The following is a 10682-nucleotide window of genomic DNA, read 5'->3' on the forward strand; positions in this document are numbered from 1 at the left end:
TGTATTTTCGAAAGTAAGCAAAGCTTAGAAGGTATGGAAATACAATCTGCGAAAGGAATATGATAAATTTGATAATGATGTAGAAAGAAGAAGAAATTGTCCCATTAGTGTGAAGCAAGAGGATTAGGACATTTTCATTAATTTACAATCCACAAAATTATTAATCAATTTTTGTAAGAAGGGGAAGACTTCCAGAGAACAGGTGAAATGCCCTCACACGACTGGAAGACAAGGTGCTGCTAGGACATTAGAGAAAATGGTAATTTGTACTACATTTTTTGACAATTTAATTGATGAATATAAATTCTTGTTAACTAATTTGCTTATATAATTACAGCGAAAAGAAAATCCAAATACTATCATCATCAGGACCAACTTGTTTGTTGCCCCTCATAGCAGACCTGATGGGTCTTACCCAACACAAACACATCTTGAAACAGCGGTGAGAATAATTTTTCAGTTTTTAATCATTTTTTATTTAAGTACAAGGATTTATTGTAACAATTATCTTCTAACAGGAAAGAATATTATCGATAGCTGGCAGTGATCCTTCCAGTAAGCACAAGGATTTAGACCACGACCCGGTTTCACAGGTTTTCCATCAATTCTACTCACTTTACATACATTGTCGTTGGTTTTTTTTTATTTTTATTTTTTATTTTTTTTTAATAATAATTTACACACATCACTAAACTTAAAAATTATTATTTAGGTTTGTGTTTGTGATAGCAGAGGCTGGGTTAGGGACATGGGTTTGGGTATTTCTAAGACTACTATAAAGGTTGTCACCCCCTACATCATAGAAGCTCGGTCAGAGAGGAATGCACGTATGTCCGTTGAAGCTAAATTTAAAGCATCAATGACTCAAATTACTGAACTTAGGCAAGAATTTGCTGAACTTAAGCAACAAATTACTCAAAGCCAACTACTTCACTGCTCCCTTGATACAGCTGCATCTTAGGTACTGCATTGGCCGCGATTAAATGATATAATTATTATTTTTAAAGATAAAAGTAACATTATTATTTACATGAAACCATTATTTTATTTATAGGCCCACCGTCGATCTGGTGAGCCCTCAAGTATTCAAGAAGACTCTGCAACAACTCCATTGATGGAATAAATTTGCCAATTGAGAGATATTCATGGTCGGACTGTTGCTAGTGGGCAGATGGTGTCAGATAATACAGGCATCCCTCCAGAATACATCAGAGTTGTAATAGATGATATCAACGTTCGCACAGCAGAGTTGTTTAATGATGACAGGACATATGAAGATATTCAATTGGGTGAAATTGTTGTTTGACCCAAATTCTTGATGAGAATTTGAATATTTAGTAGTTTTGTTTAACTTTTTGAATTCTAGGACATTTTGTGTGATGAAAACTTGATTATTCACTGAAATCCTTTTTTGATCAAGTTACCTTTTTTATTTATTTAATCTTTAGCATCTTTTTTATTAATTATGGCTTGTTGTCATTTGTTTTTTATTAACCAAGTCACTAAAGGATTTCAATTTCAAATGTAACTGAAGTATTGACAGAACATTGTCTCTTGCTGCACTACGAGATGTAACAAGAATATACATTGATTGTGTATTTAATTTTTTTTAAATGCACCAACCAGAAATGATTTGAGACGATGTTCAATGATACTTTGTTAAATATGAAATTTATGACCTTTAGTAACTTGGTTAATTAAAAAGAACTACATAGTGGCTTGATCCCAATCTGACTTTTTGGGTACGTAGGCAGCCGCTCATAATGTACTAGAATATCGATGCAGCCACAAATCTTTTTTCTCCTTTGAATTGTAATAGACTGTATTGGTTGCATTTTTCTCTGTCATACAGGTTGTGGCTATCAAAGATATAATATCACTTCCTTATAAGGAAACATTTAATGATGTGTACAGGTAAATTCATTTTTTCTTATTGCTTATGTTGTTTCCCAGTTATATTTGTGTTGGTTTCAGAGTACAGGTAGCGATAGAAATTACTGGTCGATTGTGGCCTGTAGACAAAGGGATGAGTAACCACACTACCAAAAAATTGAGCAAAGGCCACGGGCTTTGAAAGTTTTTGGCTACAGATTTAATCCATAGCAATATTGCTACAGATTTAATCTGTAGCTAAAACCTGATGGATCTGTAGCTAAAACGAACTTCCTCCCAATAACCTTAATGGTGCTTAAAGGGCTCCATGGGACCCATTAGAATATATGTGTTTGATCTAATCCGCTCATCAATTCTGATATATAATTTGCGTGGATGAGCCCAAAAATTATATAGATTAAAGGTCAAAGTGGACCACATCATAAGAAATAATAAAAATTAAATTTCTATTGTTAATATGTTGTGTGGTCTTCTTATAGCTTCGATCTGACTCATTTTTTATATCAACATTTAAAATAAGATTTTAAAATTAATGAACGGAGTAGATAATTAAAATACATCACGGTGGGCCCCACATCCTAAAATCCAAAGTCCAAATGGGCTGTCTGTCATGCGTCCCTACTAAAATGAAATGCGCACTACTAAATATGAAACGCGCCCCTCCCAAACCCATCTCTAATTCTCTCTCCATCTCTCTCTCGCACTCAACCTTTCTCTTTCCCTCGCCCTCTCTCGATCTCCCGCTCTCCCTCTCTTGGCCGCATCCCCTCTCTCTCTATTACCCAACCTCTCTCTCTCTCTCTCTCGCTAGGGTTTTCAAAACCCCCTTTTGCCACAAGAAGGAGAAGGAGAGAAGAAGGAGAAGGAGAAATCTATTTCTGAAATTTGAAATCCCCTTTCGCCGCAAACGGTTAGTCTCTCTCTCTCTCTCTCTCTGTTTCTGAAATCTGCCGCGTTAAGAAGGAGAAATAAATCTCTATTCATCATATCCTTTCGATAACTCCACATGTTTTCACAACAGGTATACTAGTGGCTGTTGAGTTGAGTTCTGCCCCTTCTTCTAAAAGTCACCCATGTTTCACAACAGGTATACCAATAGTTCCTGCGGTTCTAAAGCCTCCAATACCTTGGTGACTGCAATGTTGCCACCCATAAAAAACGAGGTTAGAATATCTTGTGAGTCGTATGAGTTCATACATGCATGCACCAGTCTATACAATTTAACCAGGCTAGCAGGCTTGACCAGTTCAAATGTAACCAGCCAGTCTAATGGCTCTGTTCAAACCTCTTTTTTTGGCTTTTTTTTTCTGGTTAGAGAAGTTTTTTTTTATTATATAGTAATGTAGAATAAATAAATAAACAACACATTCAAATCACTCTTTGGCATAATTGGTGTCCTATGTGGAATCTTGCCCTTAATTTTGTGCAGAAAATCAGGGTATTCCAAACAGGCCAAAAGCAGTAATTAGTGATCATGCTTTCATGGCTTAGAGGATATCTATAAAGACTCATGAAGTCTTTTTGCTTCAAATGTTGATTGTTGTATTTTAGTTAGTACCTACATTTTCTATGAGGTTCCGGTATTCAGACCCGAGCCAGTTTAATACCATGTGGCTGATTCAGCCCTGAATTGGGTGGGTCCCAACTCATCTCAGGAACAACCAGTTGATCCAAGTCACAAGGTCTTTTAACCATGGTATTCAGGGTTTTAGCTAGTTGAACATTAGAATTTTATTTATATCATGGGGAGGGAATCCCATATGCCCATGTCATGCGAGAATGCTAAATGAGATTTTCCTACTTAATTATCTTTGGTCCAAGCACTGACTGAGCATTGGTGTCTCCAACATGAATTTCCCCAAAAATAGACCATATTGAAGCATATCCAAAATCTGTATCTATTCTTAGATATAATGCATCATTCCCTTTCTTTTCATTATTTAGTGGGCAGTCTTGGTGTTCATGAAATCAGTACCACTGTACATTTTTCCTATTTCATAGCTCTATTCCAATAATTAAATCAGATATAGGTGATTGATCTTGGGTAATCAATAGTACATGCTCAACATTTGTAATAAAGTAGGTAATATTGAGATCGGAAGAATTGTATGATCCTCGATCCAAGCATATGCATGATGTTCCCACCTAGTGGGAGTCATGGTTCAATGATCCAGACTATTAGTTTGTTGGGCCCCATTTCTAGGTTATAACATATTTGTACACTAGTATGCGAGGTATTGATTTATGATTAAGAACTACACTTATAGTTATGGGATGTGATTGTAGGATGTGCATTTCATATTTATTTCATATGCTTTGTTTCTCTGCATCATTATTCTTGTAGGGTCTCACAACTTTCACCCTTCTCTTTTTCTAACTGTATGAAAATAGTGAGAGCTGATTTGGTTGGCTATCTTCCCTTGAAATGGACTTCTACAACTTTTCATCTTTGCATTTCATTTTGGACTTTTTTTTAAAAATTTTTTATGAGTGATTGCTATTGTTATTGCTTCATAAGTTGGTTGGTTTTTTTCGAAGATGCTATATCAACGGACAACAACTAATCTACTACAAGTTCAAGAGTTGAATGGACAGTAAGTGGTTTTCATCTGAATAGTGATGGATGGATGGATGACGATACAGATGAATGGCCAGCAGGGAATAACAGATGAATAACTAATAATTTAGATGGATGAATGATCAGAAAAGTGGCCTAAACAGCTATGATTTGGACTGAAGAATGGCCAGCAATCTCAACTATAAATGGACAATAATCTGGGATGTAAAATGAGCAGCATGCTGGTGTTAAATAACATACGATTTGGTAGTGGAAACAGGCAAGAATCTAGACATGAGTTATGGTCTAGATTTGGATGAAGACAGAGCTTAGATCTGGACATTAACTCAACTCAAATAAGAGCTCTTAACTGAGCTTAGATCATATCTGTAAATGATGGGAAGCTTATGCAGTTTGTGTCAGTAATGTACACTCTTTTTCTCTATGGGATTCACCTAATCATTTTCTTCAGTTTCTCTTTCATGCCACACATGCCATTTTAATTAGAGATAATATGGTCCTGCTTATTCATGTGCTAGGTCTGCATGTGTTGCCACATCTAGATGCATGTGGCCTTAGGAAAGCTCTATTTATTTAACCTTTACTGATTATCTTCTTTCCATATTGAGCAGTATATTAAATGAAATTCATCAGCTAACCTTGCATTTCATTTGTTGTTAGATCATGCAAATTCCTTGTTCCTTTATTCATTTCAACATGTTTTCTCATGTGCAGGAACTGCTGAGGATTGCATCTTTGCAACAACTAAAAGGATTGCTTGGGATAGTTCATTTCACTACTAAGATGGGATTCTTACCTATAATGCTTTCTGTTTTTAAGCTTAAACCTGAGGTAGGAAACCATATGCTTTTTTTCCCTATTGTGTTTCACAAATGAGAAATTTTACAAATTCTAATAAGTTAGAACATGAATAGTGTCCCAATGAGTAATTGAATTCCTGAGAGTAGTACTCTTGATATGAATAAAGACAGGTTAGTTTTTCAATAAAGAATGCATGTTCTTTTGTTAAAAAAAAATTATACGATTGCACTGATTTATGATGGTTGTTGGGGATGAAGTGGCTCAAAGTCAGGGCATGGCCGAAGAAGTTATTTGCTAGAAGGTGCATGTGAGAGGATTGGAGCTGCATATTTCATATTCAAGCATCTGGTACGTCTCTTGTCAAGAATGCACATGTGTAGTTCATCAAACAATACATTATGTGATATCGTGTGCATGATATCTATGTTGTAATTTCCCTCATGTATTTTGCTTAAAATCCATGTTTATGCATGATTCTCATGCATTGACATGGATTTAGGCCAAAAAAGATCGAAATGGAAAATTTGAGAAAACAGGAGAAATTTTCTTTTATAAAGTAAGTATTTAGGACCAAATGGTTATGTATTTGCTCCATTAAATTTGCTCGAAATTAATGGAGCAGACCCAGATGTGCGTTAGAGCTATCCGGATGAGCGGGGGTCCCTGAAAGGTGGGAAACGCTGTTATGACCATGATGAAGCTGTCCATTTCCCATGGACAGCATTGGAGGGGCCTGGCCATTTGGACAAGCCGTGTTTATGTATTTGATCAAAATTAATGGAGCAGATCCGGATGTGCGTCGGAGCTATTTGGAAGAGCGGGGTTCCCTGGAAAGAGGGAACCGCTATTATGACCATGATGAAGCTATCCATTTTTTATGGACAACATTGGAAAGGCCCGACCATTTGCGCCAGATGGCCGTATTTATATCTGTATTTGCAGGGACCATATCCTTAACCTAAACCAAAACCTATGACCTAAAACCTTAACCTATAACTTAAACCTCAACCTTAACCTAAACCTAAACCTTAACCTAAAACCTAAAACCTAAACCTAAACCTAAAACCTAAATGTATTCTTAAATCCCTAAACCTAAACCTACACCTAATCCTAATCTTAACTCCCTAGCCTAAACCTATACCTAAACTTGAAAACACAAACATAAACCCGATCCCGAACCCGAACCCGAACCCGATTTCCTAAACCTTAACCTTAACCTATTCTCAATTCCCTAAACCTATATCTTATAATCTAAACCTAAACCTAAACCTAAACCTTAACCTATACCTATAATCGTAACCTAAACCTAAACCTTAACCTTAACCTAAAACCCAAACCTATAACCTAAACCTAAATCAAAACATATAACTAAAACCAAAACCTATATCCTAAACCCGAACGCATTCTCAAATCCTATAACCTAAACCTAAACCTAAAACCTATAACCTAAACCAAAACCTATAACCTAAACCAAAGCAAAAACCTATAGCCTAAACCCGAACCCATTCTCAAATCCAAAACCCATAACCTAAACCGTTAACCTATAACCTAAATCAAAACCTATAACCTAAACCAAACTTAAACCTAAACCTAAACCTAAAACCTAAATCTAAACCTATAACCTAAACTCAAATCCCTAAACCTAAACCTAAACCTAATCCTATAACCTAAACTCAAATCCCTAAACCTTAACTTATAACCTAACCTAAACCTATACTTATAACCTAAATCTATTCTCAAATTCCAAAACCTATAACCTAAACCTAACCTTTCCCTAAACCTATAACCTAAACTCAATTCCCTAAACCTAAACCTAGACCTAAACCTAAACCTATAGCCTAAACTCAAATCCCTAAACCTTAACCTATAACCAAAACCTATAACCTAAACCCGAACCCATTCTCAAATCCCAAAACCTATAACCTAAACCTAAACCTTAACCTAAACCTATAACCTATAACATAAATCAAAACCTAAACCTAAACCTATAACCTATAACCTAAATCAAAACCTATTACCTTTTCCTAAACCTTAACCTAAACCTATAACCTATAACCTAAATCAAAACCAAAACCAAAACCTATAACCTATAACCAAAATCAAAACATATAATCAAAACCAAAACCAAATCCTATATCCTAAACCCGAACACATTCTCAAATCCTATAACCTATAACCTAAACCTAAAACCTATAACCTAAATCAAAACTTATAACCAAAACCAAAACCAAAACCTATAGCCTAAACCCGAACCCATTCTCAAATCAAAAAAACCTATAACCTAAACCTAAACCTTAAGCTAAACCGTTAACCAATAACCTAAATCAAAACCTATAACCTAAACCAAAACCAAAACCTATAACCTATAACCTAAACCTGAACCCATTATTAAATCCCAAAACCTATAACCTAAACCGAAACCAAAACCTATAACCTAAACCCGAACCCATTCTCAAATTCCAAAACCCAAACCTAAACCTAAAACCTAAAACCTAAACCTAAACCTATAACCTAAACTCAAATCCCTAAACCTAATCCTATAACCTAAACTCAAATCCCTAAACCTTAACTTATAACCTAACCTAAACCTATACTTATAACCTAAAACTATTCCCAAATCCCAAAACCTATAACCTAAACCTAACCTTTCCCTAAACCTATAAGCTAAACTCAATAAATTGAAGCTAAACCTACACCTAATCCTAATCTCAACTCCCTAACCTAACCCTAAACATAAACTTGAAAACTCAAACTTAAACCCAATCCCGAACCTGAACCCGATTTCCTAAACCTAAACCATAACCCATTCTCAAATCCAAAAACCTATAACCTAAACCTAAACCAAAACCAAAACTTATAACCTAAACCCGAACCCATTCTCAAATCCCAAAACCTATAACCTAAACCTAAACCTTAACCTAAACCTATAACCTATAACCAAAACCTATAACCTAAACCCGAACCCATTCTCAAATCCCAAAACCTATAACCTAAACATAAACCTAAACCTAAACCTTAACCTAAACCTATAACCTATAACATAAATCAAAACCTAAACCTAAACCTAAAACCTAAACCTATAACCTATAACCTAAATCAAAACCTATTATCTTTCCCTAAACCTTAACCTAAACCTATAACCTATAACGTAAATCAAAACCAAAACCAAAACCTATAATCTATAACTTAAATCAAAACATATAATCAAAACCAAAACCAAAACCTATATCCTAAACCCGAACACATTCTCAAATCCTATAACTTATAACCTAAACCTAAAACCTATAACCTAAATCAAAACCTATAACCTAAACCAAAACCAAAACCTATAGCCTAAACCCAAACCCATTCTCAAATCCAAAAAACCTATAACCTAAACCTAAACCTTAACCTAAACTGTTAACCTATAACCTAAATCAAAACCTATAACCTAAACCAAAACCAAAACCTATAACCTATAACCTAAACCCGAACCCATTATCAAATCCTAAAACCTATAACTTAAACCGAAACCAAAACTTATAACCTAAACCCGAACCCATTCTCAAATCCCAAAACCCAAACCTAAACCTAAACCTATAACTTAAACTCAAATCCCGAAACCTAAACCTAAACCTAATCCTATAACCTAAACTCAAATCCCTAAACCTTAACTTATAACCTAACCTAAACCTATACTTATAACCTAAAACTATTCTCAAATCCCAAAACCTATAACCTAAACCTAACCTTTCCCTAAACCTATAACCTAAACTCAATTCCCTAAACCTAAACCTAGACCTAAACCTAAACCTATAGCCTAAACTCAAATCCCTAAACCTTAACCTATAAGCTAACCTAAACCTATACTTATAACCTAAAACTATTCCCAAATCCCAAAACCTATAACCTAAACCTAAGCTTTCCTTAAACCTATAAGCTAAACTCAATTCCCTAAAGCTAAACCTATACCTAATCCTAATCTCAACTTCCTAACCTAAACCTAAACATAAACTTAAAAACTCAAACTTAAACCCAATCCCGAACTTGAACCCGATTTCCTAAACCTAAACCATAACCCATTCTCAAATCCAAAAACCTATAACCTAAACCTAAACCAAAACCAAAACTTATAACCTAAACCCGAACCCATTCTCAAATCCAAAAACCTATAACCTAAACCAAAACCAAAACCTATAACCTAAACCCGAACCCATTCTCAGATCCTAAAACCTATAACCTAAACCTAAACCTTAACGAAAACCTATAACCTATAACCAAAACCTATAACCTAAACCCGAACCCATTCTTAAATCCCAAAACCTATAACCTAAACCTAAACCTTAACCTAAACCTATAACCTATAACATAAATCAAAACCTAAACCTAAACCTATAACCTATAACCTAAATCAACACCTATTACCTTTCCCTAAACCTTAACCTATAACCTATAACCTATAACCTAAATCAAAACCAAAACCAAAACCTATATAACCTATAACTTAAATCAAAACATATAATCAAAACCAAAACCAAAACCTATATCCTAAACCCGAACACATTCTCAAATCCTATAACCTATAACCTAAACCTAAAACCTATAACCTAAATAAAAACCTATAACCTAAACCAAAACCAAAACCTATAGCCTAAACCCGAACCCATTCTCAAATCCAAAAAACCTATAACCTAAACCTAAACCTTAACCTAAACCGCTAACCTATAACCTAAATCAAAACCTATAACCTAAACCAAAACCAAAACCTATAACCTATAACCTAAACCCGAACCCATTATCAAATTCCAAAACCTATAACCTAAACCGAAACCAAAACCTATGACCTAAACTCGAACCCATTCTCAAATCCCAAAACCCAAACCTAAACCTAAAACCTAAAACCTAAACCTAAACCTATAACCTAAACTCAAATCCCTAAACCTAAACCTAAACCTAATCTTATAACCTAAACTCAAATCCATAAACCTTAACTTATAACCTAACCTAAACCTATACTTATAACCTAAAACTATTCTTAAATCCCAAAACCTATAACCTAAACCTAACCTTTCCCTAAACCTATAAGCTAAACTCAATTCCCTAAAGCTAAACCTACACCTAATCCTAATCTCAACTCCCTAACCTAAACCTAAACATAAACTTGAAAACTCAAACTTAAACCCAATCCCGAACCTGAACACGATTTCCTAAACCTAAACCATAACCCATTCTCAAATTCAAAAACCTATAACCTAAACCTAAACCAAAACCAAAACTTATAACCTAAATCCGAACCCATTCTCAAATCCCAAAACCTATAAACCTAAACCTATAACCTATAACCAAAACCTATAACCTAAACCCGAACCCATTCTCAAATCCCAAAACCTATAACCTAAACCTAAACCTAAACCTAAACCTTAACTTAAAC

At 34.9% G+C, this 10682-nt stretch overlaps 1 long non-coding RNA gene across 1 annotated transcript; it reads left to right on the forward strand.

Annotated features, from left to right (window-relative positions):
• Positions 1–355: 355 nt before the first annotated feature.
• LOC131241538 (uncharacterized) lies at positions 356–655 on the forward strand. Its single transcript, XR_009169100.1, has 2 exons — positions 356–442; positions 519–655. It is a non-coding gene; the product is annotated as an uncharacterized LOC131241538 (long non-coding RNA).
• The last annotated feature ends 10027 nt before the right edge of the window (positions 656–10682 follow it).

Source organism: Magnolia sinica, chromosome 3 (genome assembly GCF_029962835.1).
Source record: "Magnolia sinica isolate HGM2019 chromosome 3, MsV1, whole genome shotgun sequence".
In the NCBI taxonomy this organism is placed as follows: domain Eukaryota; kingdom Viridiplantae; phylum Streptophyta; class Magnoliopsida; order Magnoliales; family Magnoliaceae; genus Magnolia; species Magnolia sinica.